Genomic DNA, 11,135 nt, shown 5'->3' with positions numbered 1-11,135 from the left:
GGTCACCTATATATCTTTAAGCAGCAGCAACTCTGATAGAAGTTTCAGATAATGGTTGCAATTATGGCGTGATATAGCAATGTATTATGGGACGGTAAAATGTTCTGCTGTGGACTATAAGACGTCCTTTCAACCAGACTAAAAATGCCGTACTGCGCAGGTCAGCAACCAATCATGGCGCGCCTTTACCCTGACGTCAGACACAAACTAGTCTTGTTAATTTGGTCTTCAATAATTATATCCATTACCGGTGATTATGATAAACATTAGAAAACGTACTATAGGGCCGGGCCTCTGTATAGTTGCTTGTTTGTTGCAGAAGTACAATAATCTAAACCAGCTCGCGCTCTGTCTAGTTGCACTGCTCTCAAGTTACGGTTTATTTTAGATTGAAATCCCATTTTTAGATTATTTAGTTTTTGAAACGGTATAGCAGACAACACTGCGAATAATATTCCTGCAGAGTATTTGTAACTTCTTTTTGCAGTAAACCAGCACTAACCATCATGACTCGTCTTTACGTGGTACTTGTTGCCGTCGTGCTCTTCGCGTCGACAATTAACGCCAAACTTGATTCCAAGTCGCAAGAAGAAGAAAAAGAGCGAAACGTTTTACGCAAACACGTTGAATTACTGGAAATTAAAGTAAGTCTGTCTATATAAATAGCGCCTTCCCTTCTGTATGCAGTCATTGAGTGGAGAGCGTACATACAGGGTGTCCCTGAAAGAACTGTATCGTCGGGAACTGATTTTGTTTGGGTACTTTAACGCATAAACCAAACGTAACTAAATAACTGGTGATATTGAGGAACATATCAGCTATCACACTCTTTTTGAATTTTGACAATTGATCGCCCCGTTTTTGAAATAAAAGAATTTAATGAAACTCCCTCATTTTCAAGCCTTTCCACGGAGTCAATATCTATCAATGACAACAGACGCATCATGCGCTGATGATGTGCAGTGATTAGGCCATCTTTATTTTTAATCTTAGTTCGTCTCAAAGCCCTTCCCAAGTTAAAAACCTAATACGGAATGCGGTTTTAATTTATTTTTTTTGATTTATTTTTCTTTTACTTCAATTTTGTGTATCTGTGGCAAGGATAGACCACCTTTTCATCTCTCAGGGAGGTTGCAATGTGGTCAAGATAAAGATTTTTTTATTGAGATTTACGCTTTGGGCTATGTTGACGTCTGCCGATGTCAGACTTGAGATTGTTGTGTGGTGGATCGGGGGAAAAGCAGCGGAAAAACCCTGAAATTTACCCAATCCAGCGGGAATAACGCGAAAAAACCCGGGCGATTCTAAATGCGCGCGTTGGCTTTGAGACGAATTATTAAATCAAGATGGCCTTAGCACTCTGACTGTACTATAATTGACCATCGATTAATATTTGAATCCGTGGAAAGGCTTGAAAATGAGGGAGTTTCTTAAAATTCTTGTATCTCATGAACGGTATGGTTAATTATCGAAATTCACTTTGTGATAGCTGATTTATTCCTCAACCACACCAGGTATTTAGTTATTTTTAGTTGTGGCGTTAAAATACCCACACAATTACGTTTCCGACGATACAGTTCTTTCAGGGACTGATGGTGGAGCATAATGTCTTGTTCCAATTTGCACACTTGACCTAAATGCAAAATGTAAAAAGTTTAAACGTACGTTTTTGGATTTTTTTTTGTTTTGGTCATGCAATGTCGGTATATAATGGTCATGAAATCATTAATCATATAAACATATCCCAAAAAGAAAATACCCCCCTTAATGAAAGATCATTCGAAAATCAGTGCCAAATTTGGGCTATGCATTCGAAGCAAAATTTTTTTATTTATTTATTTCTGTGCATTATGACACCTCATTTGTAGTAATGGTCCCAATATTGATGTCGTATCGTATCGTACATTTAAACAAGGTTTAACTAAAGATTTGAAAAGTGGTAGTTGTTATTCAGTGGTCATTATTCATTTGATGTCAAATTGAAACATGCAGATTTCACTGAATATTCTTTTGACCAGCAAGGTCCTAATGGCCTATTAATAATGGTACTCGGGGTATCGGTGTCCTGTTCAGTTTGAGTCTTTGGAAGTATTAAATGTAATGCTAATGTGCCACTCATGCATCTATAATAATACATCTAAATATAATAACTTTATTCCTTAAAACAGACGAAAAAAACCCTGAAAATAATACTATTTAATATAGGCCTAACCACTTTTTAGCAAGTTTTAAACATGAGCATTGGTGATGCTAAGAAAAGTCTCAGTCCTCTGGTTTGTGCTCCTCCATCACTAAACAAAACTGTCACCCCTCAGTCCAATGAGAGAATAAAATTCTAACTGTGATTTTATGATAATTAAAGGGCACTTCTTGAAAAATACACTAGCAGTAGCAGTGTGTACACGCACACACATGTTACCTTTACTTATTGTAGATTTAGCAATCTTATTAGGAATATAATTGAACAACAGAGAGGTATAAAATAAACTTCAGTTGATGTGGCTTGTGAAATAAATGTCAAAAACACCAATATCTTACAAAAATCATTTTTTACCCAAAATTAGGTTTTTTAGGAAAAGTGCCTAAAACACGTCCCTATATCAAATCTCGCAGCTCCACATCATTCCTAATCTGAATGTACCTATCAGGATATGCTTTTAATGTACAACACATAGATATTATAAATGTGTAAGCAAACTTTATATTGCCATTTTGCTGTGTCAATAATGGATGCAGCTTGGTACATAGATGTCCACAGATGTCAAAAATAGCAAAATCTAATCTATGAATCACTTTAAACTGTTCGCCTTCATCTATGACACGCTTCTTTGTCTTATTAATTCATATACTTTTAGCTAAGTGAATGGACTGAATCCAACCCCATTATGATTTGCCATAATTATGCCGGTTAATAATAGTGAATAAGATTATGTTTTTCCGTGTGCTTTTCTTCGTAACTTATAACTGAAGTGAACTAATTATCCCGCCTTACTTAATGATCGATCACTGCGCATGGTATCTGGAGTACGAGTTGCCAGTAGTCTTCAAGGTGTTTTTGCGAGCTATCACGTTGGTGATACCGTCCATCGCTACAATCATCAATCTTAGACGTGTAAGAAATCTTCGCGTGTGAAATCTTACGCGTCTAAGATTTTACACGCGTAACCCAGCAAACACAAAACGTTTTCGACATCATTCGCAAAAGGTTATAAAAGGTTGTCAGAAAACGTTTAAATGTCGGGTTATATAAAGGGTATATTAAGAGTATAAAACGTTTTCATAACCTTAAAAACATTTTTGATAATCTACTGCTCAGCAAACAAAAATGTTTTACAGAAAACGTTTAAATGTCGGGTTATATAAAGGGTATAAAAACGTTTTAATAACATTCCAAAAACATTCTTGAACACTTGATACAAAACATTCTAAACAGAATGTTATTTTGGGGTTGAAAAATATTTTGCGAAAAATGTTTGCCCAAAATATTTGCAATAACGTTTTAAAAACGTTTTCATGACCTTTATATAACCCGACATTTAAATGTTATTAAAAGGTTTTGAAAAAACATTTTAAGAACATTTCTGTGTTTGCCGGGTTCAAATATTTTAACATAATGCTATTTAAGTATTGACAAAATATTTGGCAAAAATGTTTGCAATAATAGTTTACAATAACATTTTTTGAAAACATAAAAAAATATTGTTGTAGTGTGTTTTCATACAAAACGTTTTAAAACGTTATCATAACCTTTATATAACCCGACATTTTAATGTTATTAAAACGTTTTTACCTAAACCAAAAGCCAAAATATAACTTATTTAAAACGTTTTTAAAACGTTTTTGTGTTTGCTGGAAGCTTTCTTACACGTCTATAAGATTGACCATTTACCATGACAAGTGATGGACGATATTGATTAAAACGTACCGCCGGACGCTCTTTAGGCTGTTGCCACTTGAAAAATTGTGGTCACTGGTCACACAATTAGATCAAGATTTCATTGGTCAATAAGATGATTGGCTGTTTGGGATTTCTGGCCCGATGATTAGTTGATATAAGTCTACCGCGAATTCCTTACATGTCTGGTTGAAACAATACTTATTTTATAGGGGAATGCTAAATAATATAATTATCATTATGATTTGCTTTATTTTAAGGAATTACTGGATCTCCTGAAGGACAATGCAAATGACGAACAAGTCAACAAGCGCACAGAAGAAATAATTGAAAGGAGCAGATCGGCTGAATGGGACGGATCTGTATCTGAACCACTTGACGAAGAAATAGGGCAACCATGGAAGTAACGGCAGAAAGGTAACGGGAAACTTGGTGGGCATTTGTTCACCCAGTAAATTAATTTGCCCTCACAGTAAATTCAATTTGCCCATTGCCCAAAATGCCCAGTCATTTAATTATTTTGCCCGCAAAAATTGGGCAGCATTATACTATAATTACCATAAAACTAGAAATATGATGCCCTGGAAATCAATTTGCTGTTTGACCTGAAGTTCTTTAGTTGCAACTTTGGAGCAGTAATAAATATCACATAGTACATGTTTGTATAGGACTTTAATATAAGAATATAACTAATTATAAGTGGGAAATAGGTCTTTATATAAAACCTAAGTAGATCCTTGTCATTTGATTGGTTGATTGTTGGTCACATGTCATTCAATAAATAAACTATTTTACGGCCTACGTCACTACCGTGGAATTTGGTTATATGCACCCTGCATTTTCGTTATATGCACCGTGCATTTTGTTATATTCCGTACGTTCTATTGCATGGCGAGATTGCATGTTTTTTTCAGTCCGATCGACCAACACTAGTATTGACGGGTTACGGGTGATTAAAACCACACAATTAATTTGCGGCAATTCTGGATAATGAATAACCGTAAGAAATATAATCCACATCCACAAAATAATAAAGCTGTGAATAGGCCTAGGCCTATTCCGATTTTTCTCTTTGGGAAAAGTACAAAACAAGAAAGTGAAAAGGTAAGCTTACAATACGCATTGGTTAGGCCCTATGGCTAGGAAAGCTTAAATTGTATTTTACCGCGTAAGGAAAGCCTGATATAAATAATAATAGGCCCATAATAATACTATTGAACATGTTGAATGGCTTATTTTTGGGTGATACAAAAATATATTGCTAAAAAAGGCCTACTCGCCTGCGATTCATACGATTTTTTAAACTCGTGCATGGCAAGGCCATTACAATCAACCAATCAAATGACAAAGATCTACTTAGATGTTATATAAAACAAATAATGAATGTTTTTCATTCGTGCAATGGAAAGAATATTTTCATTCGTTGAAAAATGTAATGTTCTATTCAACTCAGCTTCGCTTCGTTGAATGGAACATTCCATTTTCAACTCATAAAATATTCTTACCATTGCACTCATAAACATTCATTATTTGTATAATATTATATTTCAGGGTTGACCATACTTCCAAATGATAGTAAATTCAATTACCGACTTGGGGTGAAAATACCGAGGAATATAACCTACATAGTACCGCAGATAGGCCACTTAGTACCACTCAAAAAGCCAGAAACTTTGTGAAAAACTGAAATATCGCGTAAATTTGGAATAACCAGGCCGCAAATAAATAAAATTGCAGCCATTTTGACTTTTGGCAAATGAAAGATACCGTAAATACTGGACATAAGCATTCACCAGTAAATACTTCGTCAAATCCTGGTTTGGCAATACTGTTATATTTTAGAAATATGGTTACGTTCATGTGTTTCATATTCTCTTAGCAAATAATTTAAAAACAGGTTAGAAAATGCCACTTAAATTATACCTTTCTAATCTGTAAGTGGTGTGTGTCTGATAAGACAATACACAATAAAAGTTCAACACATTCAAGACATTACTATACCAAATAAAAACATTGTCCGTCCCTTCTACCAAGGGTGATTTTACTGCTTCATTGGTTATAACTATAACTTGCTTTCTATCTAACGAAGTAAATTTTCAGTTACGTCGTATACAATAAAATTTACAATAAATATAGCTTCGCGCGAGAAAGGACAACCCCCATGGCCGTAGCAAGGGGGGCTGTGGTTACAAGGTGACCATGGCCACCTCGCTTTTTGAGTAATACGTTATGTTTTACGTTATATTTTGATTTTGATATATAACTCTATTTTTGCCGCCCAATATATTGATGGCTGCCCCACATTTAATTTGCTGCGACCCTGCCCTCCCAAACCACCGCGGGTCAAACAAGGTGCTGTGTATTTCTTAACCCTCAGTTTGAGGGTTGCCCAAGGGGGTCTTAAATAATTTCTTGTCCAGGGATCCACACGTTCACCCATCGGGTCCTTGATCAGTGAAATTTTAGAGGGGGTGGGGAGGGCGGCTTGTTTTGGCATCATTCAAACATAATGAATAGCATCATGTCGGATCCAAAATGGCCGCTGATGACACCTATTATCTAGACCTAAAATACATATTGTTGAATCATGACGTCATTCCACTTGCCCTTCTCATTATGTGATGCGATCAAGTAAAATTAGTCGGAATTCGGCAATCTTAGTTTTGAGATATGGGCCAAATAATGTGTGAAGGGGGTGGAAAATCAAAATTTTGTGCAAAAATGGAAGGAAAAACATTCTTCTTTCACATGAACAACTTTTTTGATGAAATTCCGAAGAGAAGATGTTGATAAAGTGACTTTTTTACCCAATACAGCTTTTGTTATGCCAAATTTCGTAGCCATATCTTGAACCAAATGTATTTTGGGCACACTTTAGACTGATTTTGCTTGATCGCATCAAATATTTCATTCAAGTTCCTTGACGTAATAAAACTAAGATTATAACATTTTCATATTCCTACAGCTCCAACTTGCTGGAAATGGGATTGTTAGGCAACTGTGATGCAACATTGTCTTAGTTTGCGGCAGTGATGGACTAACTTATTTATCGCAGGGTTTACTTCACTGCATGCATCAGTTGCGTTCTAGGGGACCCGATTTTAACAGTGGTTCAACAAGATTTGCATGCTCACGATTTTAATTTTGGTTGATAACGGTGATAGGGGATACATGTACACCTCTTAAATTATATAGAATAGAAATAGAAATAGAAATAGAAATAGAAATAAGCATTTGCCAAGCGCCACTTATCCAAAAATAAATCCAAGGCGCTGTAAAACATTAAAAATATAATAGAATACGATACAAAAACAGTATTTTCCAGCAAACACAAAACGTAAAAATGTCAAGTCATATAAAGGGTATCATAAAGGGTGTGAAACGTTTTAGTAACTACATTCAAAACATTTGTGAAAACTTGCTGCAAATAATTCTAACATAATGCTAGTTATTAAAATGTTGATAAAATAGTTTGCAAAACAAACATTTGCTAAACCAGAGAATTATGAGAAAAGAGGAGATCGCTCGAACATTATAATCCGCTTGCCCACAGTTAATCCCATTCACTTTTCTTTGGAGTATGTAAAACACCACTTGAATCTTCCTTTAGGCTGCGATCACATAGAAGTATACTGTATACGGTATTCGCTATACCATATAAGCTCATTCGACCAGGTTGAGTTCACATAGGAGTATACAATGTGAACTCAGTCTGATCGAATGAGCGTATATAGCAGCCTCCACGGGTATCTGTTCATTCTCCAATTCCCAATATGGCAGTCAAATCATACCCTTTTCCTTAAAAACAAAATAAACACTAACCTGGGTGACCATAATTTTAAAACGAGTCAAAAAGCATTATATGTCGTCACTCCCATAACAAATTCAACATTTTTGTTAAGGTATGGAAAGTCAAGCATTCATTATTTTCCAGTAAAGTTAACATAAGGTCAAAGGAAAAGAAATTTAAATGATGATCATATGAATATTTATCGCAGTTTACGGAAACTTAAAATCAGTGCAATCAGTAAATTGTAAGTCGTGTCAGTTTCTCCATATAATCGTGTTTTGTGTCTAAAATGCTATTTGGATCCAAAATGAGGGTCTTTTTGACAGGGATATACTTAGCAGCCGCTCATGCCGAACAAAGCAGAAATTATATTTCGCGGTCAACTGACGTAACAAATTGATAGCCGGGCATGCTCCGTTTAGGGCTAGACAGTCTTGACTCACGAAGCTACCTATCGTATTAATTAATTAATCGGACTAGAGCATTGTTTCCATCAACAGGCGGATACACATTATTTATTTGATGTGGGCAGCGAGCGACTTCTTTTCTCATCTTCTCTGGCTAAACATATCTTACAATAACAATTAAAAGACATTAGAGTACATGTATTGTTGTAGGTTTTTTTTCATTTTAAAAACGTCTTTATAACTTAATAATACCCAACATTTAAAATGTTACTCAAAGATTGACCAAAACCAAAACCCGTATACCAAACATTGTTGTGTTTACTGTGATATAACTTACTTTAGTAATGCACATACATGTACATTTAAGACAAGAACATGACTATCAATAAACAGTGTCAATTATAAAATAAACCAATATTATTCTTGAGTCTTTTTTTTATTATAAATGTCCAATGTATGTGAATGACGAAGATCAGAAGGTAAAGATCGAATTCCAAAGTTACGGTGCAGCAGAGGAGAAAGCGTGGTCAACAACTGATGTTGTAACGTGAGGAACAGAAAGGAGTAGTTTGTCTGAAGATCTGAGATTACGACCCGGACTATAATGGTGTGAGAAGATATTAGATAGGGTGGTGCCAGATCATGAAGACTTTTGCAGGTTATCAATAACGTTTTATATTTCATCCTTTCGAGTTCTGGAAGCCAATATAAATCTTTGTGAACAACTGAAATATGAACGAATTTTAGTGTGAGTACATGCAGTCGAGTTTTGAACCAGTTTAAAGATTTTTTAGTATATTATTCTGATATTCCGTGTAATAAACAACTTTCATTGTCCAATCTTGACGTAAGTAAGGCATGTTGTTCTCAAAGGTGTACATTGGTTTCCAGCACGCCAAAGGATGAAATTTAAAACCGTTATTGATAACCTGCAAAGGTCTTCATGACCTGGCACAACCCTACCCATCATGAGTGGTGCTTCAGCGTTGTCATGGTTTAGACTTTTGAAAAAAAACACCCCAAAACAAATCAATATGCGTACGAAATTTTGACTTTGAATAAAACTTGGCAACCACTCAATTGGGCGATTCCATTTAAAATCCACACTCCCACTGTGGAAGAGTTGGCTACAGAAGGAGTAGCAATTTTGAATAGAATACAAGATAGAGTAACCTCTATTAATCCAGTTGATATTGGTAAAGCCATAATACAGGGTGATTATGGCCCGGGGATTATGGGTTTCAAAATCAGCGTGTTTATAGTGAATATACTGAGTTGTGAGTACATCGTGTACAAGATTCCTGTATGTACACCGCAACCCTTGCTGTTTATAGTGAGCCATAGTTTACCGCACAAATCATGTACCAATTAACATTATCGTACATTTGCAATGACCCTTAGGTCACACGGGGAGTGTGTAAATATTGTGGCGCGAGCTATTAAACAGCCCGTTCACAGTGCGAACATGTAGCTTCTGTATTGATAACTCTTGGGGGTGAGAAGCGTTCTGAATGTTCTGTGTGCATCCGACACATCATGAAGAGGCTACTTCCGGTAATACAGCACACTGCACACAGTTTATCCTCGTGTGTTTATAGTGGAAATATCTCGCGCCAATATCCATCGATGTACGGTACATACAAATACGGCTAGTGTTTATAGTGACCAAGTTTCCGGATAATTTCTGACCGGATAGAAATTATTCGCCAATGTACCGCACATCTGCTCCCAACATTAAACACGCCGAATGATTAAGGCTACATGCTCTTTTTGCGCCAAAATATTAAAGTAATCTTTTCCCACAACTAAATATCATAGTCAAGAAATTCATGATGTGAATTCTAAGGTGAGAATTTTGACCTGACATTTCATTTTTGGATTTCCATTTTAAATTCATTGATATGTGATATTTTTAATAAATAATGAGTACGCTTACCTTTCTGCAACACTTCCTGATATCATTGGACATCTGCTGATAACCAACATTTTAGCTGAAAACAGTCCCTTCTTATCATTTTTGAACAAAATATGGTTCAAAATTACCAACACTACGCGTATATACTGACACAGCGAGGTAATGAAGAGAGCTATTTACGGTGGGGTATCTATTGTTGCTATTAGGGTATAGTATATCTTCCTGCAAGTGACAAGATGTGTCAAGCAGATGCATACATAAGGGCGGTATATTCAAATGGTATTGTCTGGATCATTGCGTATCGATTGCGCACGTACATACACGGATGTGTGTGGTCACTCCCCAGGTTTGACATGAATTACAAATGACGTCGTGAATGACCCAGCGTTTTCATTTTATTATTACAATATTAATCGTCGTTTATCACGAGTCCTAAGAGTCGTACCAGTTCAATTCATCAAAATTAATTTGTATTAAATGAAAAACAAACAGACAAGTAGAGTCATATGTCTTTCTACGACTGTATTCCTATCAAAATCCGATTTTTAATACACTAGAAACGTGTTGATATGTATATCTTTGAAAATCGCCGAATGTTAACCACAGTCACCGTGGCACAATATAGGAATCTTTAGCATTCATAATGCATTTTCAGTGGTTCGAACCCTGGTGTAAATTTTAGTATTTTTTATTCTTTTTACTAATGCGCTGTGCCGTTTTTCAAACACACCCCTGAATAAAATTGATGGGCAAGTACCCTTAACTGTGACCAATTACATTTGAAAAACATGCTCCTCTCGTGGAAAATACTTCCAAAACCTTCCACAATGGGAGTGTGGATTTCTACTGGAATATCGCAAATTTGTAGTTAATTTGGAGATGCTGAATTCGACTCAGTTGTTTGTTAAACAGTAATATCATACCATGGCACTCATAAAGATCTGCAAAATGTTCCTAGTGGACAGGGGCGTATCCAGCTTTCTTGGTCAGGAGAGGGGAGAGACAAAATAAAAACTTCGGAGCGAAGACGAACAAAAAGTCCCAGTTGCATTATTTTGCACCGGTATTACCAGTGGATACTGATTGTTGTTTTAAAGCAACTGTATATAATATGAAGTCTTCGAGCTT

At 35.8% G+C, this 11,135-nt stretch overlaps 1 long non-coding RNA gene across 1 annotated transcript; it reads left to right on the top strand.

The window, feature by feature from the left end:
* Positions 1 to 302: 302 nt before the first annotated feature.
* LOC140168677 (uncharacterized) lies at positions 303 to 8,507 on the top strand. The gene is made up of 3 exons (XR_011861261.1): positions 303 to 644; positions 4,156 to 4,312; positions 6,861 to 8,507. It is a non-coding gene; the product is annotated as an uncharacterized lncRNA (long non-coding RNA).
* Positions 8,508 to 11,135: the final 2,628 nt, after the last annotated feature.

This window comes from Amphiura filiformis, chromosome 13 (assembly GCF_039555335.1).
Source record: "Amphiura filiformis chromosome 13, Afil_fr2py, whole genome shotgun sequence".
NCBI classification, from domain to species: Eukaryota; Metazoa; Echinodermata; class Ophiuroidea; order Amphilepidida; family Amphiuridae; genus Amphiura; species Amphiura filiformis.
This window is presented reverse-complemented; position numbering and strand designations above follow the sequence as displayed.